At 46.3% G+C, this 27,932-nt stretch overlaps 15 non-coding genes across 15 annotated transcripts; all 15 read left to right on the top strand.

Moving 5' to 3' along the window:
- The first annotated feature begins 1,150 nt into the window (after positions 1-1,150).
- Positions 1,151-1,224, top strand: TRNAN-GUU (transfer RNA asparagine (anticodon GUU)). Its single transcript has one exon. It is a non-coding gene; the product is annotated as a tRNA-Asn (tRNA).
- Positions 1,225-3,398: 2,174 nt separating this feature from the next.
- On the top strand, positions 3,399-3,472 carry TRNAN-GUU (transfer RNA asparagine (anticodon GUU)). Its single transcript has one exon. It is a non-coding gene; the product is annotated as a tRNA-Asn (tRNA).
- A 2,555-nt stretch (positions 3,473-6,027) lies between these two features.
- Positions 6,028-6,099, top strand: TRNAW-CCA (transfer RNA tryptophan (anticodon CCA)). Its single transcript has one exon. It is a non-coding gene; the product is annotated as a tRNA-Trp (tRNA).
- A 1,790-nt stretch (positions 6,100-7,889) lies between these two features.
- Positions 7,890-7,963, top strand: TRNAN-GUU (transfer RNA asparagine (anticodon GUU)). The gene has a single exon. It is a non-coding gene; the product is annotated as a tRNA-Asn (tRNA).
- A 304-nt stretch (positions 7,964-8,267) lies between these two features.
- TRNAW-CCA (transfer RNA tryptophan (anticodon CCA)) lies at positions 8,268-8,339 on the top strand. Its single transcript has one exon. It is a non-coding gene; the product is annotated as a tRNA-Trp (tRNA).
- A 2,171-nt stretch (positions 8,340-10,510) lies between these two features.
- TRNAW-CCA (transfer RNA tryptophan (anticodon CCA)) lies at positions 10,511-10,582 on the top strand. The gene has a single exon. It is a non-coding gene; the product is annotated as a tRNA-Trp (tRNA).
- Positions 10,583-13,143: 2,561 nt separating this feature from the next.
- TRNAW-CCA (transfer RNA tryptophan (anticodon CCA)) lies at positions 13,144-13,215 on the top strand. Its single transcript has one exon. It is a non-coding gene; the product is annotated as a tRNA-Trp (tRNA).
- A 2,170-nt stretch (positions 13,216-15,385) lies between these two features.
- Positions 15,386-15,457, top strand: TRNAW-CCA (transfer RNA tryptophan (anticodon CCA)). Its single transcript has one exon. It is a non-coding gene; the product is annotated as a tRNA-Trp (tRNA).
- Positions 15,458-17,247: 1,790 nt separating this feature from the next.
- TRNAN-GUU (transfer RNA asparagine (anticodon GUU)) lies at positions 17,248-17,321 on the top strand. Its single transcript has one exon. It is a non-coding gene; the product is annotated as a tRNA-Asn (tRNA).
- A 313-nt stretch (positions 17,322-17,634) lies between these two features.
- On the top strand, positions 17,635-17,706 carry TRNAW-CCA (transfer RNA tryptophan (anticodon CCA)). The gene has a single exon. It is a non-coding gene; the product is annotated as a tRNA-Trp (tRNA).
- A 1,790-nt stretch (positions 17,707-19,496) lies between these two features.
- TRNAN-GUU (transfer RNA asparagine (anticodon GUU)) lies at positions 19,497-19,570 on the top strand. The gene has a single exon. It is a non-coding gene; the product is annotated as a tRNA-Asn (tRNA).
- A 313-nt stretch (positions 19,571-19,883) lies between these two features.
- Positions 19,884-19,955, top strand: TRNAW-CCA (transfer RNA tryptophan (anticodon CCA)). The gene has a single exon. It is a non-coding gene; the product is annotated as a tRNA-Trp (tRNA).
- A 4,036-nt stretch (positions 19,956-23,991) lies between these two features.
- On the top strand, positions 23,992-24,065 carry TRNAN-GUU (transfer RNA asparagine (anticodon GUU)). Its single transcript has one exon. It is a non-coding gene; the product is annotated as a tRNA-Asn (tRNA).
- A 2,175-nt stretch (positions 24,066-26,240) lies between these two features.
- On the top strand, positions 26,241-26,314 carry TRNAN-GUU (transfer RNA asparagine (anticodon GUU)). Its single transcript has one exon. It is a non-coding gene; the product is annotated as a tRNA-Asn (tRNA).
- A 315-nt stretch (positions 26,315-26,629) lies between these two features.
- On the top strand, positions 26,630-26,701 carry TRNAW-CCA (transfer RNA tryptophan (anticodon CCA)). Its single transcript has one exon. It is a non-coding gene; the product is annotated as a tRNA-Trp (tRNA).
- The last annotated feature ends 1,231 nt before the right edge of the window (positions 26,702-27,932 follow it).

Below are 27,932 nucleotides of genomic sequence, written 5' to 3'. Positions count from 1 at the left end.
CAGCGAGAGGGCTTCACAGCACCTTCCCCCCTTTCCCTAAGTGCATTGCAAGGGGCTCTGGGAGGCGTGCACATTTGTCTGAAACACAAAGATCCCCTAGCAATAAAAAGCGTAGGACCCTAGTTTGCATTTCTTAGAATTTGAGGTGACACTCAGAGTTGTCTCGGGCGTGACTGTACCTTTCATAGGAGATGTGCTAATCCCCAAACCCTCTTCCTTTGTCCCAGTAATCTGTCTTAGTGCCTCTAGCAAGTTGTTTTCTGAAACAAAGCTTACCTGAACATCCTGTAAAATTGGTAACTTTTCAGTAGCAGTACAGTGCAGTATATAGCATTCCTGTTGCGCACAGCATCTAGATCCAAAAATTGCTTACTCTACCCCAGAAATTAGAATTCACCCAGTCAAACAGAGGGATCTATAAAGAGCATGGCAAGTAGTTAACATAAGCTACTTCCCCCAAGTTCTCTTGGTGCACTCTGCTGCCCTCTTTTAACAGAAGAATGCAACTGCAGGTCTTGCTTCTCAGCAAGGTACCTACATATAGAATCCTTGTTGCACTCTTGCTAAATCTGCTGGAATGTGTCTTCTATTGTGCCCAAGGTGGTTGTGTATTTGGGGACTCAGGGAAGCAAGGGAGCAGTCTAATGCACTGCAGTGCTAAGAGAGGCATGCCTTTTTCAGAAAAAAGTTCAGGTTTTCTGCCAATCAGAAAAAAATAGCAATGCAATCAGGCCAAAGGCAGAACACACATGCCAGTGAGTCTCTGTGGCGCAATTGGTTAGCGCGTTCGGCTGTTAACCGAAAAGACGCTGCTGTTTTTGGCACAAAGACACAGAGTGTTCCACTCAGTAAACCTGAGTCATTTCTCCCGTGTTCTCTGGGTTCAGCCTACTGTCCCCTTTTAACACAAGTGCGCAACTGTGGCTTTCTCCTCATAGCAAGTTATGCCTACACAGAGGGCATTTGGTGCACTGTTGATGGGCTCTGTCCTCTATTAAATCCCCTGTGTTTGTGGATTAGGGGAGGTAGGGAAGTGCTTGATACCCTGATTTGCTGTGGGAAATAGAGCTATTTTAGAAATATTTTCAGGTTGCCTGGGAAGCATAAGCAAACAGCACACCAATCAGGCCCCTGTGTAAGAACTGCATGAGTCTCTGTGGCGCAATCGGTTAGCGCGTTCGGCTGTTAACCGAAAGGTTGGTGGTTCAAGCCCACCCAGGGACGATGCATTTTGGCTCAAAAATTCAGCATGACCAACTATGAACTTCTGTTTACCTCTCGCAGGTCTCGTCTGCTGACGTCCAAAAATCCAATAAACTGCAAGCAATTCTTCTCGCTTGCTTTAGTTTTTCAAAACTTGCCATTCAATTCATAAACATCAAGACTTCATGGGAAGGGTTTGGCTGCAGCGTGTACTGATGCACAGAAGGAAGCTATCCTAGCCAGTCTACTTAAAGAAGCAATGAGGCTCTGCAGGTGCATGTACGTCTCCTACCTTTATTCTGTCATCAGACACACCAGGTGGACTGCCGCAAGGACCTCGTGGCGCAATGGTAGCGCGTCTGACTCCAGATCCGAAGGTTTCGTGTTCAAATCACGTTGGGGTCATATTTGCTATTCCCACTCTGAAATACAAAATTGCTCTTCAGTATCTCGTTATTTCAACCTGACTGCATCTTTGTGCTCTGGGCCTAGTTGTTCTGGCGTTTCGAATGTAAACTTTGCAGCAGGGAAGTATCATATTGACAGACACCCATGAAGGACATGGTCAACCTTTAAAGCAGGCCAATCTCTATGTTTTACTGGATGCAGCAGAAGTATTTCCTCTTTACCATCTCTTCAAGTGGGCCTGACTGATGTGCTGTTTTGTGCACGCTACGTGGGCTTTGTAAAGCATACCTCTGCCATTTGCATGGCCTCCTAGCGCTGTCAATATTTTCGTGTAATCGCTGAATGCTGCACTGTCCTGGGAACTCTAGGTGTGACTAAAGGATATATGCTGGGGCCCTGAAAGGGGGTCGGCAGTCTAGTGGCAATGCCCATCACTTTGCAGTTTGGGTTTGTGAGTTCAGGTACCGGTCTGGTGTCGGAAACCTGTAAGCGCCCTCCCAATCAACTGTCGGTCCTGGATTGTGAGGATTTCCCCTTATACTGGTCTCAGTAGACACATTTCCATTTTACTTTTTCACTCTCGCATTGCCTATTTCTCTCTCTCTCATAGATACATTATAGACAAGAGAGACATTGTCAGCGAGAGGGTTGCACAGCACCTTCCCCCATTTCCCTAAGTGCATTGCAAGGGGCTCTGGGAGGCGTGCACATTTGTCTGAAACACAAAGATCCACTGGCAATAAAAAGCGTAGGTCCCTAGTTTGCATTTCTTAGAATTTGAGGTGACACTCAGAGTTGTCTCGGGCGTGACTGTACCTTTCATAGGAGATGTGCTAATCCCCAAACCCTCTTCCTTTGTCCCAGTAATCTGTCCTAGGGCCTCTAGCAAGTTGTTTTCTGAAACAAAGTTTACCTGAACATCCTGTAAAATTGGTAGCTTTTCAGTAGCAGTACAGTGCAGTATATAGCATTCCTGTTGCGCACAGCATCTAGATCCAAAAATTGCTTACTCTACCCCAGAAATTAGAATTCACCCAGTCAAACAGAGGGATCTATAAAGAGCATGGCAAGTAGTTAACATAAGCTACTTCCCCCAAGTTCTCTTGGTGCACTCTGCTGCCCTCTTTTAACAGAAGAATGCAACTGCAGGTCTTGCTTCTCAGCAAGGTACCTACATATAGAATCCTTGTTGCACTCTTGCTAAATCTGCTGGAATGTGTCTTCTATTGTGCCCAAGGTGGTTGTGTATTTGGGGACTCAGGGAAGCAAGGGAGCAGTCTAATGCACTGCAGTGCTAAGAGAGGCATGCCTTTTTCAGAAAAAAGTTCAGGTTTTCTGCCAATCAGAAAAAAATAGCAATGCAATCAGGCCAAAGGCAGAACACACATGCCAGTGAGTCTCTGTGGCGCAATTGGTTAGCGCGTTCGGCTGTTAACCGAAAAGACGCTGCTGTTTTTGGCACAAAGACACAGAGTGTTCCACTCAGTAAACCTGAGTCATTTCTCCCGTGTTCTCTGAGTTCAGCCTACTGTCCCCTTTTAACACAAGTGCGCAACTGTGGCTTTCTCCTCATAGCAAGTTATGCCTACACAGAGGGCATTTGGTGCACTGTTGATGGGCTCTGTCCTCTATTAAATCCCCTGTGTTTGTGGATTAGGGGAGGTAGGGAAGTGCTTGATACCCTGATTTGCTGTGGGAAATAGAGCTATTTTAGAAATATTTTCAGGTTGCCTGGGAAGCATAAGCAAACAGCACACCAATCAGGCCCCTGTGTAAGAACTGCATGAGTCTCTGTGGCGCAATCGGTTAGCGCGTTCGGCTGTTAACCGAAAGGTTGGTGGTTCAAGCCCACCCAGGGACGGTGCATTTTGGCTCAAAAATTCAGCGTGACCAACTATGGACTTCTGTTTACCTCTCGCAGGTCTCGTCTGCTGACGTCCAAAAATCCAATAAACTGCAAGCAATTCTTCTCGCTTGCTTTAGTTTTTCAAAACTTGCCATTCAATTCATAAACATCAAGACTTCATGGGAAGGGTTTGGCTGCAGCGTGTACTGAAGCACAGAAGGAAGCTATCCTAGCCAGTCTACTTAAAGAAGCAATGAGGCTCTGCAGGTGCATGTACGTCTCCTACCTTTATTCTGTCATCAGACACACCAGGTGGACTGCCGCAAGGACCTCGTGGCGCAATGGTAGCGCGTCTGACTCCAGATCCGAAGGTTTCGTGTTCAAATCACGTTGGGGTCATATTTGCTATTCCCACTCTGAAATACAAAATTGCTCTTCAGTATCTCGTTATTTCAACCTGACTGCATCTTTGTGGTCTGGGCCTAGTTGTTCTGGCGTTTCGAATGTAAACTTTGCAGCAGGGAAGTATCATATTGACAGACACCCATGAAGGACATGGTCAACCTTTAAAGCAGGCCAATCTCTATGTTTTACTGGATGCAGCAGAAGTATTTCCTCTTTACCATCTCTTCAAGTGGGCCTGACTGATGTGCTGTTTTGTGCACGCTACGTGGGCTTTGTAAAGCATACCTCTGCCATTTGCATGGCCTCCTAGCGCTGTCAATATTTTCGTGTAATCGCTGAATGCTGCACTGTCCTGGGAAATCTAGGTGTGACTAAAGGATCTATGCTGGGGCCCCGAAAGGGGGTCGGCAGTCTAGTGGCAATGCCCATCACTTTGCAGTTTGGGTTTGTGAGTTCAGGTACCGGTCTGGTGTCGGAAACCTGTAAGCGCCCTCCCAATCAACTGTCGGTCCTGGATTGTGAGGATTTCCCCTTATACTGGTCTCAGTAGACACATTTCCATTTTACTTTTTCACTCTCGCATTGCCTATTTCTCTCTCTCTCATAGATACATTATAGACAAGAGAGACATTGTCAGCGAGAGGGTTGCACAGCACATTCCCCCATTTCCCTAAGTGCATTGCATGGGGCTCTGGGAGGCGTGCACATTTGTCTGAAACACAAAGATCCACTGGCAATAAAAAGCGTAGGTCCCTAGTTTGCATTTCTTAGAATTTGAGGTGACACTCAGAGTTGTCTCGGGCGTGACTGTACCTTTCATAGGAGATGTGCTAATCCCCAAACCCTCTTCCTTTGTCCCAGTAATCTGTCTTAGTGCCTCTAGCAAGTTGTTTTCTGAAACAAAGCTTACCTGAACATCCTGTAAAATTGGTAACTTTTCAGTAGCAGTACAGTGAAGTATATAGCATTCCTGTTGCGCACAGCATCTAGATCCAAAAATTGCTTACTCTACCCCAGAAATTAGAATTCACCCAGTCAAACAGAGGGATCTATAAAGAGCATGGCAAGTAGTTAACATAAGCTACTTCCCCCAAGTTCTCTTGGTGCACTCTGCTGCCCTCTTTTAACAGAAGAATGCAACTGCAGGTCTTGCTTCTCAGCAAGGTACCTACATATAGAAACCTTGGTGCACTCTTGCTAAATCTGCTGGAATGTGTCTTCTATTGTGCCCAAGGTGGTTGTGTATTTGGGGACTCAGGGAAGCAAGGGAGCAATCTAATGCACTGCAGTGCTACGAGAGGCATGCCTTTTTCAGAAAAAAGTTCAGGTTTTCTGCCAATCAGAAAAAAATAGCAATGCAATCAGGCCAAAGGCAGAACACACATGCCAGTGAGTCTCTGTGGCGCAATTGGTTAGCGCGTTCGGCTGTTAACCGAAAAGACGCTGCTGTTTTTGGCACAAAGACACAGAGTGTTCCACTCAGTAAACCTGAGTCATTTCTCCCGTGTTCTCTGGGTTCAGCCTACTGTCCCCTTTTAACACAAGTGCGCAACTGTGGCTTTCTCCTCATAGCAAGTTATGCCTATACAGAGGACATTTGGTGCACTGTTGATGAGCTCTGTCCTCTACTAAATCCCCTGTGTTTGTGGATTAGGGGAGGTAGGGAAGTGCTTGATACCCTGATTTGCTGTGGGAAATAGAGCTATTTTAGAAATATTTTCAGGTTGCCTGGGAAGCATAAGCAAACAGCACACCAATCAGGCCCCTGTGTAAGCACTGCATGAGTCTCTGTGGCGCAATCGGTTAGCGCGTTCGGCTGTAAAGGTTGGTGGTTCAAGCCCACCCAGGGACGGTGCATTTTGGCTCAAAAATTCAGCATGACCAACTATGAACTTCTGTTTACCTCTCGCAGGTCTCGTCTGCTGACGTCCAAAAAATCCAATAAACTGCAAGCAATTCTTCTCGCTTGCTTTAGTTTTTCAAAACTTGCCATTCAATTCATAAACATCAAGACTTCATGGGAAGGGTTTGGCTGCAGCGTGTACTGATGCACAGAAGGAAGCTATCCTAGCCAGTCTACTTAAAGAAGCAATGAGGCTCTGCAGGTGCATGTACGTCTCCTACCTTTATTCTGTCATCAGACACACCAGGTGGACTGCCACAAGGACCTCGTGGCGCAATGGTAGCACGTCTGACTCCAGATCAGAAGGTTGCGTGTTCAAATCACGTCGGGGTCATATTTGCTTTTCCCACTCTGAAATACAAAATTGCTCTTTAGTATCTCGTTATTTCAACCTGACTGCATCTTTGTGCTCTGGGCCTAGTTGTTCTGGCGTTTCGAATGTAAGCTTTGCAGCAGGGAAGTATCATATTGACAGACACCCATGAAGGACATGGTCAAACTTTAAAGCAGGCCAATCTCTATGTTTTACTGGATGCAGCAGAAGTATTTCCTCTTTACCATCTCTTCAAGTGGGCCTGACTGATGTGCTGTTTTGTGCACGCTACGTGGGCTTTGTAAAGCATACCTCTGCCATTTGCATGGCCTCCTAGCGCTGTCAATATTTTCGTGTAATCGCTGAATGCTGCACTGTCCTGGGAACTCTAGGTGTGACTAAAGGATACATGCTGGGGCCCCGAAAGGGGGTCGGCAGTCTAGTGGCAATGCCCATCACTTTGCAGTTTGGGTTTGTGAGTTCAGGTACCGGTCTGGTGTCGGAAACCTGTAAGCGCCCTCCCAATCAACTGTCGGTCCTGGATTGTGAGGATTTCCCCTTATACTGGTCTCAGTAGACACATTTCCATTTTACTTTTTCACTCTCGCATCGCCTATTTCTCTCTCTCTCATAGATACATTATAGACAAGAGAGACATTGTCAGCGAGAGGGCTTCACAGCACCTTCCCCCCTTTCCCTAAGTGCATTGCAAGGGGCTCTGGGAGGCGTGCACATTTGTCTGAAACACAAAGATCCCCTAGCAATAAAAAGCGTAGGTCCCTAGTTTGCATTTCTTAGAATTTGAGGTGACACTCAGAGTTGTCTCGGGCGTGACTGTACCTTTCATAGGAGATGTGCTAATCCCCAAACACTCTTCCTTTGTCCCAGTAATCTGTCTTAGTGCCTCTAGCAAGTTGTTTTCTGAAACAAAGCTTACCTGAACATCCTGTAAAATTGGTAACTTTTCAGTAGCAGTAGAGTGCAGTATATAGCATTCCTGTTGCGCACAGCATCTAGATCCAAAAATTGCTTACTCTACCCCAGGAATTAGAATTCACCCAGTCAAACAGAGGGATCTATAAAGAGCATGGCAAGTAGTTAACATAAGCTACTTCCCCCAAGTTCTCTTGGTGCACTCTGCTGCCCTCTTTTAACAGAAGAATGCAACTGCAGGTCTTGCTTCTCAGCAAGGTACCTACATATAGAAACCTTGGTGCACTCTTGCTAAATCTGCTGGAATGTGTCTTCTATTGTGCCCAAGGTGGTTGTGTATTTGGGGACTCAGGGAAGCAAGGGAGCAGTCTAATGCACTGCAGTGCTAAGAGAGGCATGCCTTTTTCAGAAAAAAGTTCAGGTTTTCTGCCAATCAGAAAAAAATAGCAATGCAATCAGGCCAAAGGCAGAGCACACATGCCAGTGAGTCTCTGTGGCGCAATTGGTTAGCGCGTTCGGCTGTTAACCGAAAAGACGCTGCTGTTTTTGGCACAATGACACAGAGTGTTCCACTCAGTAAACCTGAGTCATTTCTCCCGTGTTCTCTGGGTTCAGCCTACTGTCCCCTTTTAACACAAGTGTGCAACTGTGGCTTTCTCCTCATAGCAAGTTATGCCTACACAGAGGACATTTGGTGCACTGTTGATGGGCTCTGTCCTCTACTAAATCCCCTGTGTTAGTGGATTAGTGGAGGTAGGGAAGTGCTTGATACCCTGATTTGCTGTGGGAAATAGAGCTATTTTAGAAATATTTTCAGGTTGCCTGGGAAGCATAAGCAAACAGCACACCAATCAGGCCCCAGTGTAAGCACTGCATGAGTCTCTGTGGCGCAATCGGTTAGCGCGTTCGGCTGTTAACCGAAAGGTTGGTGGTTCAAGCCCACCCAGGGATGATGCGTTTTGGCTCAAAAATTCAGCATGACCAACTATGAACTTCTGTTTACCTCTCGCAGGTCTCGTCTGCTAACGTCCAATAAACTGCAAGCAATTCTTCTCGCTTGCTTTAGTTTTTCAAAACTTGCCATTCAATTCATAAACATCAAGACTTCATGGGAAGGGTTTGGCTGCAGCATGTACTGATGCACAGAAGGAAGCTATCCTAGCCAGTCTACTTAAAGAAGCAATGAGGCTCTGCAGGTGCATGTACGTCTCCTACCTTTATTCTGTCATCAGACACACCAGGTGGACTGTCACAAGGACCTCGTGGCGCAATGGTAGCGCGTCTGACTCCAGATCAGAAGGTTGTGTGTTCAAATCACATCGGGGTCATACTTGCTTTTCCCACTCTGAAATACAAAATTGCTCTTTAGTATCTCGTTATTTCAACCTGACTGCATCTTTGTGCTCTGGGCCTAGTTGTTCTGGCGTTTCGAATGTAAGCTTTGCAGCAGGGAAGTATCATATTGACAGACACCCATGAAGGACATGGTCAACCCTTAAAGCAGGCCAATCTCTATGTTTTACTGGATGCAGCAGAAGTATTTCCTCTTTACCATCTCTTCAAGTGGGCCTGACTGATGTGCTGTTTTGTGCACGCTACGTGGGCTTTGTAAAGCATACCTCTGCCATTTGCATGGCCTCCTAGCGCTGTCAATATTTTCGTGTAATCGCTGAATGCTGCAGTGTCCTGGGAACTCTAGGTGTGACTAAAGGATATATGCTGGGGCCCCGAAAGGGGGTCGGCAGTCTAGTGGCAATGCCCATCACTTTGCAGTTTGGGTTTGTGAGTTCAGGTACCGGTCTGGTGTCGGAAACCTGTAAGCGCCCTCCCAATCAACTGTCGGTCCTGGATTGTGAGGATTTCCCCTTATACTGGTCTCAGTAGACACATTTCCATTTTACTTTTTCACTCTCGCATTGCCTATTTCTCTCTCTCTCATAGTTACATTATAGACAAGAGAGACTCTGTCAGCGAGAGGGCTTCACAGCACCTTCCCCCCTTTCCCTAAGTGCATTGCAAGGGGCTCTGGGAGGCGTGCACATTTGTCTGAAACACAAAGATCCACTGGCAATAAAAAGCGTAGGTCCCTAGTTTGCATTTCTTAGAATTTGAGGTGACACTCAGAGTTGTCTCGGGCGTGACTGTACCTTTCATAGGAGATGTGCTAATCCCCAAACCCTCTTCCTTTGTCCCAGTAATCTGTCTTAGTGCCTCTAGCAAGTTGTTTTCTGAAACAAAGCTTACCTGAACATCCTGTAAAATTGGTAACTTTTCAGTAGCAGTACAGTGCAGTATATAGCATTCCTGTTGCGCACAGCATCTAGATCCAAAAATTGCTTACTCTACCCCAGAAATTAGAATTCACCCAGTCAAACAGAGGGATCTATAAAGAGCATGGCAAGTAGTTAACATAAGCTACTTCCCCCAAGTTCTCTTGGTGCACTCTGCTGCCCTCTTTTAACAGAAGAATGCAACTGCAGGTCTTGCTTCTCAGCAAGGTACCTACATATAGAAACCTTGGTGCACTCTTGCTAAATCTGCTGGAATGTGTCTTCTATTGTGCCCAAGGTGGTTGTGTATTTGGGGACTCAGGGAAGCAAGGGAGCAGTCTAATGCACTGCAGTGCTAAGAGAGGCATGCCTTTTTCAGAAAAAAAATCAGGTTTTCTGCCAATCAGAAAAAAATAGCAATGCAATCAGGCCAAAGGCAGAACACACATGCCAGTGAGTCTCTGTGGCGCAATTGGTTAGCGCGTTCGGCTGTTAACCGAAAAGACGCTGCTGTTTTGGGCACAAAGACACAGAGTGTTCCACTCAGTAAACCTGAGTCATTTCTCCCGTGTTCTCTGGGTTCAGCCTACTGTCCCCTTTTAACACAAGTGCGCAACTGTGGCTTTCTCCTCATAGCAAGTTATGCCTACACAGAGGGCATTTGGTGCACTGTTGATGGGCTCTGTCCTCTACTAAATCCCCTGTGTTTGTGGATTACGGGAGGTAGGGAAGTGCTTGATACCCTGATTTGCTGTGGGAAATAGAGCTATTTTAGAAATATTTTCAGGTTGCCTGGGGAGCATAAGCAAACAGCACACCAATCAGACCCCAGTGTAAGCACTGCTTGAGTCTCTGTGGCGCAATCGGTTAGCGCGTTCGGCTGTAAAGGTTGGTGGTTCAAGCCCACCCAGGGACGATGCATTTTGGCTCAAAAATTCAGCATGACCAACTATGAACTTCTGTTTACCTCTCGCAGGTCTCGTCTGCTGACGTCCAAAAAATCCAATAAACTGCAAGCAATTCTTCTCGCTTGCTTTAGTTTTTCAAAACTTGCCATTCAATTCATAAACATCAAGACTTCATGGGAAGGGTTTGGCTGCAGCGTGTACTGATGCACAGAAGGAAGCTATCCTAGCCAGTCTACTTAAAGAAGCAATGAGGCTCTGCAGGTCCATGTACGTCTCCTACCTTTATTCTGTCATCAGACTACCCAGGTGGACTGCCACAAGGACCTCGTGGCGCAACGGTAGCGCGTCTGACTCCAGATCAGAAGGTTGCGTGTTCAAATCACGTCGGGGTCATGTTTGCTTTTCCCACTCTGAAATACAAAATTGCTCTTCAGTATCTCGTTATTTCAACCTGACTGCATCTTTGTGCTCTGGGCCTAGTTGTTCTGGCGTTTCGAATGTAAACTTTGCAGCAGGGAAGTATCATATTGACAGACACCCATGAAGTACATGGTCAACCTTTAAAGCAGGCCAATCTCTATGTTTTACTGGATGCAGCAGAAGTATTTCCTCTTTACCATCTCTTCAAGTGGGCCTGACTGATGTGCTGTTTTGTGCACGCTACGTGGGCTTTGTAAAGCATACCTCTGCCATTTGCATGGCCTCCTAGCGCTGTCAATATTTTCGTGTAATCGCTGAATGCTGCACTGTCCTGGGAACTCTAGGTGTGACTAAAGGATATATGCTGAGGCCCGAAAGGCGGTCGGCAGTCTAGTGGCAATGCCCATCACTTTGCAGTTTGGGTTTGTGAGTTCAGGTACCGGTCTGGTGTCGGAAACCTGTAAGCGCCCTCCCAATCAACTGTCGGTCCTGGATTGTGAGGATTTCCCCTTATACTGGTCTCAGTAGACACATTTCCATTTTACTTTTTCACTCTCGCATTGCCTATTTCTCTCTCTCTCATAGATACATTATAGACAAGAGAGACATTGTCAGCGAGAAGGCTTCACAGCATCTTCCCCCCTTTCCCTAAGTGCATTGCAAGGGGCTCTGGGAGGCGTGCACATTTGTCTGAAACACAAAGATCCCCTAGCAATAAAAAGCGTAGGTCCCTAGTTTGCATTTCTTAGAATTTGAGGTGACACTCAGAGTTGTCTCGGGCGTGACTGTACCTTTCATAGGAGATGTGCTAATCCCCAAACACTCTTCCTTTGTCCCAGTAATCTGTCTTAGTGCCTCTAGCAAGTTGTTTTCTGAAACAAAGCTTACCTGAACATCCTGTAAAATTGGTAACTTTTCAGTAGCAGTACAGTGCAGTATATAGCATTCCTGTTGCACACAGCATCTAGATCCAAAAATTGCTTACTCTACCCCAGAAATTAGAATTCACCCAGTCAAACAGAGGGGTCTATAAAGAGCATGGCAAGTAGTTAACATAATCTACTTCCCCCAAGTTCTCTTGGTGCACTCTGCTGCCCTCTTTTAACAGAAGAATGCAACTGCAGGTCTTGCTTCTCAGCAAGGTACCTACATATAGAATCCTTGGTGCACTCTTGCTAAATCTGCTGGAATGTGTCTTCTATTGTGCCCAAGGTGGTTGTGTATTTGGGGACTCAGGGAAGCAAGGGAGCAGTCTAATGCACTGCAGTGCTAAGAGAGGCATGCCTTTTTCAGAAAAAAGTTCAGGTTTTCTGCCAATCAGAAAAAAATAGCAATGCAATCAGGCCAAAGGCAGAACACACATGCCAGTGAGTCTCTGTGGCGCAATTGGTTAGCTTGTTCGGCTGTTAACCGAAAAGATGCTGCTGTTTTTGGCACAATTACACAGAGTGTTCCACTCAGTAAACCTGAGTCATTTCTCCCGTGTTCTCTGGGTTCAGCCTACTGTCCCCTTTTAACACAAGTGCGCAACTGTGGCTTTCTCCTCATAGCAAGTTATGCCTATACAGAGGACATTTGGTGCACTGTTGATGAGCTCTGTCCTCTACTAAATCCCCTGTGTTTGTGGATTAGGGGAGGTAGGGAATTGCTTGATACCCTGATTTGCTGTGGGAAATAGAGCTATTTTAGAAATATTTTCAGGTTGCCTGGGAAGCATAAGCAAACAGCACACCAATCAGGCCCCTGTGTAAGAACTGCATGAGTCTCTGTGGCGCAATCGGTTAGCGCGTTCGGCTGTTAACCGAAAAGACGCTGCTGTTTTGGGCACAAAGACACAGAGTGTTCCACTCAGTAAACCTGAGTCATTTCTCCCGTGTTCTCTGGGTTCAGCCTACTGTCCCCTTTTAACACAAGTGCGCAACTGTGGCTTTCTCCTCATAGCAAGTTATGCCTACACAGAGGGCATTTGGTGCACTGTTGATGGGCTCTGTCCTCTACTAAATCCCCTGTGTTTGTGGATTACGGGAGGTAGGGAAGTACTTCATACCCGGATTTGCTGTGGGAAATAGAGCTATTTTAGAAATATTTTCAGGTTGCCTGGGGAGCATAAGCAAACAGCACACCAATCAGGCCCCAGTGTAAGCACTGCTTGAGTCTCTGTGGCGCAATCGGTTAGCGCGTTCGGCTGTAAAGGTTGGTGGTTCAAGCCCACCCAGGGACGATGCATTTTGGCTCAAAAATTCAGCATGACCAACTATGAACTTCTGTTTACCTCTCGCAGGTCTCGTCTGCTGACGTCCAAAAAATCCAATAAACTGCAAGCAATTCTTCTCGCTTGCTTTAGTTTTTCAAAACTTGCCATTCAATTCATAAACATCAAGACTTCATGGGAAGGGTTTGGCTGCAGCGTGTACTGATGCACAGAAGGAAGCTATCCTAGCCAGTCTACTTAAAGAAGCAATGAGGCTCTGCAGGTCCATGTACGTCTCCTACCTTTATTCTGTCATCAGACTACCCAGGTGGACTGCCACAAGGACCTCGTGGCGCAACGGTAGCGCGTCTGACTCCAGATCAGAAGGTTGCGTGTTCAAATCACGTCGGGGTCATATTTGCTTTTCCCACTCTGAAATACAAAATTGCTCTTCAGTATCTCGTTATTTCAACCTGACTGCATCTTTGTGCTCTGGGCCTAGTTGTTCTGGCGTTTCGAATGTAAACTTTGCAGCAGGGAAGTATCATATTGACAGACACCCATGAAGTACATGGTCAACCTTTAAAGCAGGCCAATCTCTATGTTTTACTGGATGCAGCAGAAGTATTTCCTCTTTACCATCTCTTCAAGTGGGCCTGACTGATGTGCTGTTTTGTGCACGCTACGTGGGCTTTGTAAAGCATACCTCTGCCATTTGCATGGCCTCCTAGCGCTGTCAATATTTTCGTGTAATCGCTGAATGCTGCACTGTCCTGGGAACTCTAGGTGTGACTAAAGGATATATGCTGAGGCCCGAAAGGCGGTCGGCAGTCTAGTGGCAATGCCCATCACTTTGCAGTTTGGGTTTGTGAGTTCAGGTACCGGTCTGGTGTCGGAAACCTGTAAGCGCCCTCCCAATCAACTGTCGGTCCTGGATTGTGAGGATTTCCCCTTATACTGGTCTCAGTAGACACATTTCCATTTTACTTTTTCACTCTCGCATTGCCTATTTCTCTCTCTCTCATAGATACATTATAGACAAGAGAGACATTGTCAGCGAGAAGGCTTCACAGCACCTTCCCCCCTTTCCCTAAGTGCATTGCAAGGGGCTCTGGGAGGCGTGCACATTTGTCTGAAACACAAAGATCCCCTAGCAATAAAAAGCGTAGGTCCCTAGTTTGCATTTCTTAGAATTTGAGGTGACACTCAGAGTTGTCTCGGGCGTGACTGTACCTTTCATAGGAGATGTGCTAATCCCCAAACACTCTTCCTTTGTCCCAGTAATCTGTCTTAGTGCCTCTAGCAAGTTGTTTTCTGAAACAAAGCTTACCTGAACATCCTGTAAAATTGGTAACTTTTCAGTAGCAGTACAGTGCAGTATATAGCATTCCTGTTGCACACAGCATCTAGATCCAAAAATTGCTTACTCTACCCCAGAAATTAGAATTCACCCAGTCAAACAGAGGGGTCTATAAAGAGCATGGCAAGTAGTTAACATAAGCTACTTCCCCCAAGTTCTCTTGGTGCACTCTGCTGCCCTCTTTTAACAGAAGAATGCAACTGCAGGTCTTGCTTCTCAGCAAGGTACCTACATATAGAATCCTTGGTGCACTCTTGCTAAATCTGCTGGAATGTGTCTTCTATTGTGCCCAAGGTGGTTGTGTATTTGGGGACTCAGGGAAGCAAGGGAGCAGTCTAATGCACTGCAGTGCTAAGAGAGGCATGCCTTTTTCAGAAAAAAGTTCAGGTTTTCTGCCAATCAGAAAAAAATAGCAATGCAATCAGGCCAAAGGCAGAACACACATGCCAGTGAGTCTCTGTGGCGCAATTGGTTAGCTTGTTCGGCTGTTAACCGAAAAGATGCTGCTGTTTTTGGCACAATTACACAGAGTGTTCCACTCAGTAAACCTGAGTCATTTCTCCCGTGTTCTCTGGGTTCAGCCTACTGTCCCCTTTTAACACAAGTGCGCAACTGTGGCTTTCTCCTCATAGCAAGTTATGCCTATACAGAGGACATTTGGTGCAGTGTTGATGAGCTCTGTCCTCTACTAAATCCCCTGTGTTTGTGGATTAGGGGAGGTAGGGAAGTGCTTGATACCCTGATTTGCTGTGGGAAATAGAGCTATTTTAGAAATATTTTCAGGTTGCCTGGGGAGCATAAGCAAACAGCACACCAATCAGGCCCCAGTGTAAGCACTGCTTGAGTCTCTGTGGCGCAATCGGTTAGCGCGTTCGGCTGTAAAGGTTGGTGGTTCAAGCCCACCCAGGGACGATGCATTTTGGCTCAAAAATTCAGCATGACCAACTATGAACTTCTGTTTACCTCTCGCAGGTCTCGTCTGCTGACGTCCAAAAAATCCAATAAACTGCAAGCAATTCTTCTCGCTTGCTTTAGTTTTTCAAAACTTGCCATTCAATTCATAAACATCAAGACTTCATGGGAAGGGTTTGGCTGCAGCGTGTACTGATGCACAGAAGGAAGCTATCCTAGCCAGTCTACTTAAAGAAGCAATGAGGCTCTGCAGGTCCATGTACGTCTCCTACCTTTATTCTGTCATCAGACACACCAGGTGGACTGCCACAAGGACCTCGTGGCGCAATGGTAGCGCGTCTGACTCCAGATCAGAAGGTTGCGTGTTCAAATCACGTCGGGGTCATATTTGCTTTTCCCACTCTGAAATACAAAATTGCTCTTCAGTATCTCGTTATTTCAACCTGACTGCATCTTTGTGCTCTGGGCCTGGTTGTTCTGGCGTTTCGAATGTAAGCTTTGCAGCAGGGAAGTATCATATTGACAGACACCCATGAAGGACATGGTCAACCTTTAAAGCAGGCCAATCTCTATGTTTTACTGGATGCAGCAGAAGTATTTCTTCTTTACCATCTCTTCAAGTGGGCCTGACTGATGTGCTGTTTTGTGCACGCTACGTGGGCTTTGTAAAGCATACCTCTGCCATTTGCATGGCCTCCTAGCGCTGTCAATATTTTCGTGTAATCGCTGAATGCTGCACTGTCCTGGGAACTCTACGTGTGACTAAAGGATATATGTTGGGGCCCCGAAAGGGGGTCGGCAGTCTAGTGGCAATGGGCATCACTTTGCAGTTTGGGTTTGTGAGTTCAGGTACCGGTCTGGTGTCGGAAACCTGTAAGCGCCCTCCCAATCAACTGTCGGTCCTGGATTGTGAGGATTTCCCCTTATACTGGTCTCAGTAGACACATTTCCTTTTTACTTTTTCACTCTCGCATTGCCTATTTCTCTCTCTCTCATAGATACATTATAGACAAGAGAGACATTGTCAGCGAGAGTGCTTCACAGCACCTTCCCCCATTTCCCTAAGTGCATTGCAAGGGGCTCTGGGAGGCGTGCACATTTGTCTGAAACACAAAGATCCACTGGCAATAAAAAGCGTAGGTCCCTAGTTTGCATTTCTTAGAATTTGAGGTGACACTCAGAGTTGTCTCGGGCGTGACTGTACCTTTCATAGGAGATGTGCTAATCCCCAAACCCTCTTCCTTTGTCCCAGTAATCTGTCTTAGTGCCTCTAGCAAGTTGTTTTCTGAAACAAAGCTTACCTGAACATCCTGTAAAATTGGGAACTTTTCAGTAGCAGTACAGTGCAGTATATAGCATTCCTGTTGCGCACAGCATCTAGATCCAAAAATTGCTTAATCTACCCCAGAAATTAGAATTCACCCAGTCAAACAGAGGGATCTATAAAGAGCATGGCAAGTAGTTAACATAAGCTACTTCCCCCAAGTTCTCTTGGTGCACTCTGCTGCCCTCTTTTAACAGAAGAATGCAACTGCAGGTCTTGCTTCTCAGCAAGGTACCTACATATAGAATCCTTGGTGCACTCTTGCTAAATCTGCTGGAATGTGTCTTCTATTGTGCCCAAGGTGGTTGTGTATTTGGGGACTCAGGGAAGCAAGGGAGCAGTCTAATGCACTGCAGTGCTAAGAGAGGCATGCCTTTTTCAGAAAAAAGTTCAGGTTTTCTGCCAATCAGAAAAAAATAGCAATGCAATCAGGCCAAAGGCAGAACACACATGCCAGTGAGTCTCTGTGGCGCAATTGGTTAGCGCGTTCGGCTGTTAACCGAAAAGACGCAGCTGTTTTGGGCACAAAGACACAGAGTGTTCCACTCAGTAAACCAGAGTCATTTCTCCCGTGTTCTCTGGGTTCAGCCTACTGTCCCCTTTTAACACAAGTGCGCAACTGTGGCTTTCTCCTCATAGCAAGTTATGCCTACACAGAGGGCATTTGGTGCACTGTTGATGGGCTCTGTCCTCTACTAAATCCCCTGTGTTTGTGGATTAGGGGAGGTAGGGAAGTGCTTGATACCCTGATTTGCTGTGGGAAATAGAGCTATTTTAGAAATATTTTCAGGTTGCCTGGGGAGCATAAGCAAACAGCACACCAATCAGGCCCCAGTGTAAGCACTGCATGAGTCTCTGTGGCGCAATCGGTTAGCGCGTTCGGCTGTTAACCGAAAGGTTGGTGGTTCAAGCCCACCCAGGGACGGTGCATTTTGGCTCAAAAATTCAGCGTGACCAACTATGGACTTCTGTTTACCTCTCGCAGGTCTCGTCTGCTGACGTCCAAAAAATCCAATAAACTGCAAGCAATTCTTCTCGCTTGCTTTAGTTTTTCAAAACTTGCCATTCAATTCATAAACATCAAGACTTCATGGGAAGGGTTTGGCTGCAGCGTGTACTGATGCACAGAAGGAAGCTATCCTAGCCAGTCTACTTAAAGAAGCAATGAGGCTCTCCAGGTGCATGTACGTCTCCTACCTTTATTCTGTCATCAGACACACCAGGTGAACTGCCGCAAGGACCTCGTGGCGCAATGGTAGCGCGTCTGACTCCAGATCAGAAGGTTTCGTGTTCAAATCACGTCGGGGGCATATTTGCTTTTCCCACTCTGAAATATAAAATTGCTCTTCAGTATCTCGTTATTTCAACCTAACTGCATCTTTGTGCTCTGGGCCTAGTTGTTCTGGCGTTTCGAATGTAAGCTTTGCAGCAGGGAAGTATCATATTGACAGACACCCATGAAGGACATGGTCAACCTTTAAAGCAGGCCAATCTCTATGTTTTACTGGATGCAGCAGAAGTATTTCCTCTTTACCATCTCTTCAAGTGGGCCTGACTGATGTGCTGTTTTGTGCACGCTACGTGGGCTTTGTAAAGCATACCTCTGCCATTTGCATGGCCTCCTAGCGCTGTCAATATTTTCGTGTAATCGCTGAATGCTGCACTGTCCTGGGAACTCTAGGTGTGACTAAAGGATATATGTTGGGGCCCCGAAAGGGGGTCGGCAGTCTAGTGGCAATGGGCATCACTTTGCAGTTTGGGTTTGTGAGTTCAGGTACCGGTCTGGTGTCGGAAACCTGTAAGCGCCCTCCCAATCAACTGTCGGTCCTGGATTGTGAGGATTTCCCCTTATACTGGTCTCAGTAGACACATTTCCATTTTACTTTTTCACTCTCGCATTGCCTATTTCTCTCTCTCTCATAGATACATTATAGACAAGAGAGACATTGTCAGCGAGAGGGCTTCACAGCAACTTCCCCCATTTCCCTAAGTGCATTGCAAGGGGCTCTGGGAGGCGTGCACATTTGTCTGAAACACAAAGATCCACTGGCAATAAAAAGCGTAGGTCCCTAGTTTGCATTTCTTAGAATTTGAGGTGACACTCAGAGTTGTCTCGGGCGTGACTGTACCTTTCATAGGAGATGTGCTAATCCCCAAACCCTCTTCCTTTGTCCCAGTAATCTGTCTTAGTACCTCTAGCAAGTTGTTTTCTGAAACAAAGCTTACCTGAACATCCTGTAAAATTGGTAACTTTTCAGTAGCAGTACAGTGAAGTATATAGCATTCCTGTTGCGCACAGCATCTAGATCCAAAAATTGCTTACTCTACCCCAGAAATTAGAATTCACCCAGTCAAACAGAGGGATCTATAAAGAGCATGGCAAGTAGTTAACATAAGCTACTTCCCCCAAGTTCTCTTGGTGCACTCTGCTGCCCTCTTTTAACAGAAGAATGCAACTGCAGGTCTTGCTTCTCAGCAAGGTACCTACATATAGAAACCTTGGTGCACTCTTGCTAAATCTGCTGGAATGTGTCTTCTATTGTGCCCAAGGTGGTTGTGTATTTGGGGACTCAGGGAAGCAAGGGAGCAATCTAATGCACTGCAGTGCTACGAGAGGCATGCCTTTTTCAGAAAAAAGTTCAGGTTTTCTGCCAATCAGAAAAAAATAGCAATGCAATCAGGCCAAAGGCAGAACACACATGCCAGTGAGTCTCTGTGGCGCAATTGGTTAGCGCGTTCGGCTGTTAACCGAAAAGACGCTGCTGTTTTGGGCACAAAGACACAGAGTGTTCCACTCAGTAAACCTGAGTCATTTCTCCCGTGTTCTCTGGGTTCAGCCTACTGTCCCCTTTTAACACAAGTGCGCAACTGTGGCTTTCTCCTCATAGCAAGTTATGCCTACACAGAGGGCATTTGGTGCACTGTTGATGGGCTCTGTCCTCTACTAAATCCCCTGTGTTAGTGGATTACGGGAGGTAGGGAAGTACTTCATACCCGGATTTGCTGTGGGAAATAGAGCTATTTTAGAAATATTTTCAGGTTGCCTGGGGAGCATAAGCAAACAGCACACCAATCAGGCCCCAGTGTAGGCACTGCATGAGTCTCTGTGGCGCAATCGGTTAGCGCGTTCGGCTGTTAACCGAAAGGTTGGTGGTTCAAGCCCACCCAGGGACGATGCATTTTGGCTCAAAAATTCAGCATGACCAACTATGAACTTCTGTTTACCTCTCGCAGGTCTCGTCTGCTGACGTCCAAAAAATCCAATAAACTGCAAGCAATTCTTCTCGCTTGCTTTAGTTTTTCAAAACTTGCCATTCAATTCATAAACATCAAGACTTCATGGGAAGGGTTTGGCTGCAGCGTGTACTGATGCACAGAAGGAAGCTATCCTAGCCAGTCTACTTAAAGAAGCAATGAGGCTCTGCAGGTGCATGTACGTCTCCTACCTTTATTCTGTCATCAGACACACCAGGTGGACTGCCACAAGGACCTCGTGGCGCAATGGTAGCGCGTCTGACTCCAGATCAGAAGGTTGCGTGTTCAAATCACGTCGGGGTCATATTTGCTTTTCCCACTCTGAAATACAAAATTGCTCTTCAGTATCTCGTTATTTCAACCTGACTGCATCTTTGTGCTCTGGGCCTAGTTGTTCTGGCGTTTCGAATGTAAGCTTTGCAGCAGGGAAGTATCATATTGACAGACACCCATGAAGGACATGGTCAACCTTTAAAGCAGGCCAATCTCTATGTTTTACTGGATGCAGCAGAAGTATTTCCTCTTTACCATCTCTTCAAGTGGGCCTGACTGATGTCCTGTTTTGTGCACGCTACGTGGGCTTTGTAAAGCATACCTCTGCCATTTGCATGGCCTCCTAGCGCTGTCAATATTTTCGTGTAATCGCTGAATGCTGCACTGTCCTGGGAACTCTAGGTGTGACTAAAGGATATATGCTGAGGCCCGAAAGGGGGTCGGCAGTCTAGTGGCAATGCCCATCACTTTGCAGTTTGGGTTTGTGAGTTCAGGTACCGGTCTGGTGTCAGAAAACTGTAAGCGCCCTCCCAATCAACTGTCGGTCCTGGATTGTGAGGATTTCCCCTTATACTGGTCTCAGTAGACACATTTCCATTTTACTTTTTCACTCTCGCATTGCCTATTTCTCTCTCTCTCATAGATACATTATAGACAAGAGAGACATTGTCAGCGAGAGGGTTGCACATCACCTTCCCCCATTTCCCTAAGTGCATTGCATGGGGCTCTGGGAGGCGTGCACATTTGTCTGAAACACAAAGATCCACTGGCAATAAAAGGCGTAGGACCCCAGTTCGCATTTCTTAGAATTTGAGGAGGCACTCAGAGTTGTCTCGGGCGTGACTGTACCTTTCATAGGAGATGTGCTAATCCCCAAACCCTCTTCCTTTGTCCCAGTAATCTGTCCTAGGGCCTCTAGCAAGTTGTTTTCTGAAACAAAGCTTACCTGAACATCCTGTAAAATTGGTAACTTTTCAGTAGCAGTACAGTGCAGTATATAGCATTCCTGTTGCGCACAGCATCTAGATCCAAAAATTGCTTACTCTACCCCAGAAATTAGAATTCACCCAGTCAAACAGAGGGATCTATAAAGAGCATGGCAAGTAGTTAACATAAGCTACTTCCCCCAAGTTCTCTTGGTGCACTCTGCTGCCCTCTTTTAACAGAAGAATGCAACTGCAGGTCTTGCTTCTCAGCAAGGTACCTACATATAGAAACCTTGGTGCACTCTTGCTAAATCTGCTGGAATGTGTCTTCTATTGTGCCCAAGGTGGTTGTGTATTTGGGGACTCAGGGAAGCAAGGGAGCAGTCTAATGCACTGCAGTGCTAAGAGAGGCATGCCTTTTTCAGAAAAAAGTTCAGGTTTTCTGCCAATCAGAAAAAAATAGCAATGCAATCAGGCCAAAGGCAGAACACACATGCCAGTGAGTCTCTGTGGCACAATTGGTTAGCGCGTTCGGCTGTTAACCGAAAAGACGCTGCTGTTTTTGGCACAAAGACACAGAGTGTTCCACTCAGTAAACCTGAGTCATTTCTCCCGTGTTCTCTGGGTTCAGCCTACTGTCCCCTTTTAACACAAGTGCGCAACTGTGGCTTTCTCCTCATAGCAAGTTATGCCTACACAGAGGACATTTGGTGCACTGTTGATGGGCTCTGTCCTCTACTAAATCCCCTGTGTTTGTGGATTAGGGGAGGTAGGGAAGTGCTTGATACCCTGATTTGCTGTGGGAAATAGAGCTATTTTAGAAATATTTTCAGGTTGCCTGGGAAGCATAAGCAAACAGCACACCAATCAGGCCCCAGTGTAAGCACTGCATGAGTCTCTGTGGCGCAATCGGTTAGCGCGTTCGGCTGTTAACCGAAAGGTTGGTGGTTCAAGCCCACCCAGGGAGGATGCATTTTGGCTCAAAAATTCAGCATGACCAACTATGAACTTCTGTTTACCTCTCGCAGGTCTCGTCTGCTGACGTCCAAAAAATCCAATAAACTGCAAGCAATTCTTCTCGCTTGCTTTAGTTTTTCAAAACTTGCCATTCAATTCATAAATATCAAGACTTCATGGGAAGGGTTTGGCTGCAGCGTGTACTGATGCACAGAAGGAAGCTATCCTAGCCAGTCTACTTAAAGAAGCAATGAGGCTCTGCAGGTCCATGTACGTCTCCTACCTTTATTCTGTCATCAGACACACCAGGTGGACTGTCACAAGGACCTCGTGGCGCAATGGTAGCACGTCTGACTCCAGGTCAGAAGGTTGCGTGTTCAAATCACGTTGGGGTCATATTTGCTTTTCCCACTCTGAAATACAAAATTGCTCTTCAGTATCTCGTTTTTCAACCTGACTGCATCTTTGTGCTCTGGGCCTAGTTGTTCTGGCGTTTCGAATGTAAGCTTTGCAGCAGGGAAGTATCATATTGACAGACACCCATGAAGGACATGGTCAACCTTTAAAGCAGGCCAATCTCTATGTTTTACTGGATGCAGCAGAAGTATTTCCTCTTTACCATCTCTTCAAGTGGGCCTGACTGATGTGCTGTTTTGTGCACGCTACGTGGGCTTTGTAAAGCATACCTCTGCCATTTGCATGGCCTCCTAGCGCTGTCAATATTTTCGTGTAATCGCTGAATGCTGCACTGTCCTGGGAACTCTAGGTGTGACTAAAGGATATATGCTGAGGCCCGAAAGGGGGTCGGCAGTCTAGTGGCAATGCCCATCACTTTGCAGTTTGGGTTTGTGAGTTCAGGTACCGGTCTGGTGTCGGAAACCTGTAAGCGCCCTCCCAATCAACTGTCGGTCCTGGATTGTGAGGATTTCCCCTTATACTGGTCTCAGTAGACACATTTCCATTTTACTTTTTCACTCTCGCATTGCCTATTTCTCTCTCTCTCATAGATACATTATAGACAAGAGAGACATTGTCAGCGAGAGGGCTTCACAGCACCTTCCCCCATTTCCCTAAGTGCATTGCAAGGGGCTCTGGGAGGCGTGCACATTTGTCTGAAACACAAAGATCCACTGGCAATAAAAAGCGTAGGTCCCTAGTTTGCATTTCTTAGAATTTGAGGTGACACTCAGAGTTGTCTCGGGCGTGACTGTACCTTTCATAGGAGATGTGCTAATCCCCAAACCCTCTTCCTTTGTCCCAGTAATCTGTCTTAGTGCCTCTAGCAAGTTGTTTTCTGAAACAAAGCTTACCTGAACATCCTGTAAAATTGGTAACTTTTCAGTAGCAGTACAGTGCAGTATATAGCATTCCTGTTGCGCACAGCATCTAGATCCAAAAATTGCTTAATCTACCCCAGAAATTAGAATTCACCCAGTCAAACAGAGGGATCTATAAAGAGCATGGCAAGTAGTTAACATAAGCTACTTCCCCCAAGTTGTCTTGGTGCACTCTGCTGCCCTCTTTTAACAGAAGAATGCAACTGCAGGTCTTGCTTCTCAGCAAGGTACCTACATATAGAATCCTTGGTGCACTCTTGCTAAATCTGCTGGAATGTGTCTTCTATTGTGCCCAAGGTGGTTGTGTATTTGGGGACTCAGGGAAGCAAGGGAGCAGTCTAATGCACTGCAGTGCTAAGAGAGGCATGCCTTTTTCAGAAAAAAGTTCAGGTTTTCTGCCAATCAGAAAAAAATAGCAATGCAATCAGGCCAAAGGCAGAACACACATGCCAGTGAGTCTCTGTGGCGCAATTGGTTAGCGCGTTCGGCTGTTAACCGAAAAGACGCTGCTGTTTTTGGCACAAACACACAGAGTGTTCCACTCAGTAAACCTGAGTCATTTCTCCCGTGTTCTCTGGGTTCAGCCTACTGTCCCCTTTTAACACAAGTGCGCAACTGTGGCTTTCTCCTCATAGCAAGTTATGCCTATACAGAGGACATTTGGTGCACTGTTGATGGGCTCTGTCCTCTACTAAATCCCCTGTGTTTGTGGATTAGGGGAGGTAGGGAAGTGCTTGATACCCTGATTTGCTGTGGGAAATAGAGCTATTTTAGAAATATTTTCAGGTTGCCTGGGAAGCATAAGCAAACAGCACACCAATCAGGCCCCTGTGTAAGAACTGCATGAGTCTCTGTGGCGCAATCGGTTAGCGCGTTCGGCTGTTAACCGAAAGGTTGGTGGTTCAAGCCCACCCAGGGACGGTGCATTTTGGCTGAAAAATTCAGCGTGACCAACTATGGACTTCTGTTTACCTCTCGCAGGTCTCGTCTGCTGACGTCCAAAAAATCCAATAAACTGTAAGCAATTCTTCTCGCTTGCTTTAGTTTTTCAAAACTTGCCATTCAATTCATAAACATCAAGACTTCATGGGAAGGGTTTGGCTGCAGCGTGTACTGATGCACAGAAGGAAGCTATCCTAGCCAGTCTACTTAAAGAAGCAATGAGGCTCTGCAGGTGCATGTACGTCTCCTACCTTTATTCTGTCATCAGACACACCAGGTGAACTGCCGCAAGGACCTCGTGGGGCAATGGTAGCGCGTCTGACTCCAGATCAGAAGGTTTCGTGTTCAAATCACGTCGGGGGCATATTTGCTTTTCCCACTCTGAAATACAAAATTGCTCTTCAGTATCTCGTTATTTCAACCTGACTGCATCTTTGTGCTCTGGGCCTAGTTGTTCTGGCGTTTCGAATGTAAGCTTTGCAGCAGGGAAGTATCATATTGACAGACACCCATGAAGGACATGGTCAACCTTTAAAGCAGGCCAATCTCTATGTTTTACTGGATGCAGCAGAAGTATTTCCTCCTTACCATCTCTTCAAGTGGGCCTGACTGATGTGCTGTTTTGTGCACGCTACGTGGGCTTTGTAAAGCATACCTCTGCCATTTGCATGGCCTCCTAGCGCTGTCAATATTTTCGTGTAATCGCTGAATGCTGCACTGTCCTGGGAACTCTAGGTGTGACTAAAGGATATATGCTGGGGCCCCGAAAGGGGGTCGGCAGTCTAGTGGCAATGCCCATCACTTTGCAGTTTGGGTTTGTGAGTTCAGGTACCGGTCTGGTGTTGGAAACCTGTAAGCGCCCTCCCAATCAACTGTCGGTCCTGGATTGTGAGGATTTCCCCTTATACTGGTCTCAGTAGACACATTTCCATTTTACTTTTTCACTCTCACATTGTCTATTTCTCTCTCTCTCATAGATACATTATAGACAAGAGAGACATTGTCAGCGAGAGGGTTGCACAGCACCTTCCCCCATTTCCCTAAGTGCATTGCAAGGGGCTCTGGGAGGCGTGCACATTTGTCTGAAACACAAAGATCCACTGGCAATAAAAAGCGTAGGACCCCAGTTCGCATTTCTTAGAATTTGAGGAGGCACTCAGAGTTGTCTCGGGCGTGACTGTACCTTTCATAGGAGATGTGCTAATCCCCAAACCCTCTTCCTTTGTCCCAGTAATCTGTCCTAGGGCCTCTAGCAAGTTGTTTTCTGAAACAAAGCTTACCTGAACATCCTGTAAAATTGGTAACTTTTCAGTAGCAGTACAGTGCAGTATATAGCATTCCTGTTGCGCACAGCATCTAGATCCAAAAATTGCTTACTCTACCCCAGAAATTAGAATTCACCCAGTCAAACAGAGGGATCTATAAAGAGCATGGCAAGTAGTTAACATAAGCTACTTCCCCCAAGTTCTCTTGGTGCACTCTGCTGCCCTCTTTTAACAGAAGAATGCAACTGCAGGTCTTGCTTCTCAGCAAGGTACCTAAATATAGAATCCTTAGTGCACTCTTGCTAAATCTGCTGGAATGTGTCTTCTATTGTGCCCAAGGTGGTTGTGTATTTGGGGACTCAGGGAAGCAAGGGAGCAGTCTAATGCACTGCAGTGCTAAGAGAGGCATGCCTTTTTCAGAAAAAAGTTCAGGTTTTCTGCCAATCAGAAAAAAATAGCAATGCAATCAGGCCAAAGGCAGAACACACATGCCAGTGAGTCTCTGTGGCGCAATTGGTTAGCGCGTTCGGCTGTTAACCGAAAAGACGCTGCTGTTTTGGGCACAAAGACACAGAGTGTTCCACTCAGTAAACCTGAGTCATTTCTCCCGTGTTCTCTGGGTTCAGCCTACTGTCCCCTTTTAACACAAGTGCGCAACTGTGGCTTTCTCCTCATAGCAAGTTATGCCTACACAGAGGGCATTTGGTGCACTGTTGATGGGCTCTGTCCTCTACTAAATCCCCTGTGTTTGTGGATTACGGGAGGTAGGGAAGTGCTTGATACCCTGATTTGCTGTGGGAAATAGAGCTATTTTAGAAATATTTTCAGGTTGCCTGGGGAGCATAAGCAAACAGCACACCAATCAGGCCCCATTGTAAGCACTGCATGAGTCTCTGTGGCGCAATCGGTTAGCACGTTCGGCTGTTAACCGAAAGGTTGGTGGTTCAAGCCCACCCAGGGACGGTGCATTTTGGCTCAAAAATTCAGCGTGACCAACTATGGACTTCTGTTTACCTCTCGCAGGGGTCTCGTCTGCTGACGTCCAAAAAATCCAATAAACTGCAAGCAATTCTTCTCGCTTGCTTTAGTTTTTCAAAACTTGCCATTCAATTCATAAACATCAAGACTTCATGGGAAGGGTTTGGCTGCAGCGTGTACTGATGCACAGAAGGAAGCTATCCTAGCCAGTCTACTTAAAGAAGCAATGAGGCTCTGCAGGTGCATGTACGTCTCCTACCTTTATTCTGTCATCAGACACACCAGGTGAACTGCCGCAAGGACCTCGTGGCGCAATGGTAGCGCGTCTGACTCCAGATCAGAAGGTTTCGTGTTCAAATCACGTCGGGGGCATATTTGCTTTTCCCACTCTGAAATATAAAATTGCTCTTCAGTATCTCGTTATTTCAACCTGACTGCATCTTTGTGCTCCGGGCCTAGTTGTTCTGGCGTTTCGAATGTAAGCTTTGCAGCAGGGAAGTATCATATTGACAGACACCCATGAAGGACATGGTCAACCTTTAAAGCAGGCCAATCTCTATGTTTTACTGGATGCAGCAGAAGTATTTCCTCTTTACCATCTCTTCAAGTGGGCCTGACTGATGTGCTGTTTTGTGCACGCTACGTGGGCTTTGTAAAGCATACCTCTGCCATTTGCATGGCCTCCTAGCGCTGTCAATATTTTCGTGTAATCGCTGAATGCTGCACTGTCCTGGGAACTCTAGGTGTGACTAAAGGATATATGCTGGGGCCCCGAAAGGGGGTCGGCAGTCTAGTGGCAATGCCCATCACTTTTCAGTTTGGGTTTGTGAGTTCAGGTACCGGTCTGGTGTCGGAAACCTGTAAGCGCCCTCCCAATCAACTGTCGGTCCTGGATTGTGAGGATTTCCCCTTATACTGGTCTCAGTAGACACATTTCCATTTTACTTTTTCACTCTCGCATTGCCTATTTCTCTCTCTCTCATAGATACATTATAGACAAGAGAGACATTGTCAGCGAGAGGGCTTCACAGCACCTTCCCCCATTTCCCTAAGTGCATTGCAAGGGGCTCTGGGAGGCGTGCACATTTGTCTGAAACACAAAGATCCACTGGCAATAAAAAGCGTAGGTCCCTAGTTTGCATTTCTTAGAATTTGAGGTGACACTCAGAGTTGTCTCGGGCGTGACTGTACCTTTCATAGGAGATGTGCTAATCCCCAAACCCTCTTCCTTTGTCCCAGTAATCTGTCTTAGTGCCTCTAGCAAGTTGTTTTCTGAAACAAAGCTTACCTGAACATCCTGTAAAATTGGTAACTTTTCAGTAGCAGTACAGTGCAGTATATAGCATTCCTGTTGCGCACAGCATCTAGATCCAAAAATTGCTTACTCTACCCCAGAAATTAGAATTCACCCAGTCAAACAGAGGGATCTATAAAGAGCATGGCAAGTAGTTAACATAAGCTACTTCCCCCAAGTTCTCTTGGTGCACTCTGCTGCCCTCTTTTAACAGAAGAATGCAACTGCAGGTCTTGCTTCTCAGCAAGGTACCTACATATAGAAACCTTGGTGCACTCTTGCTAAATCTGCTGGAATGTGTCTTCTATT

Source organism: Ambystoma mexicanum, chromosome 11, assembly GCF_040938575.1.
Source record: "Ambystoma mexicanum isolate Mex_15411 chromosome 11, UKY_AmexF1_1, whole genome shotgun sequence".
NCBI classification, from domain to species: Eukaryota; Metazoa; Chordata; class Amphibia; order Caudata; family Ambystomatidae; genus Ambystoma; species Ambystoma mexicanum.
Note: the sequence above shows the minus strand (reverse complement) of the source record. Positions and strands in the feature narration are given on the sequence as shown.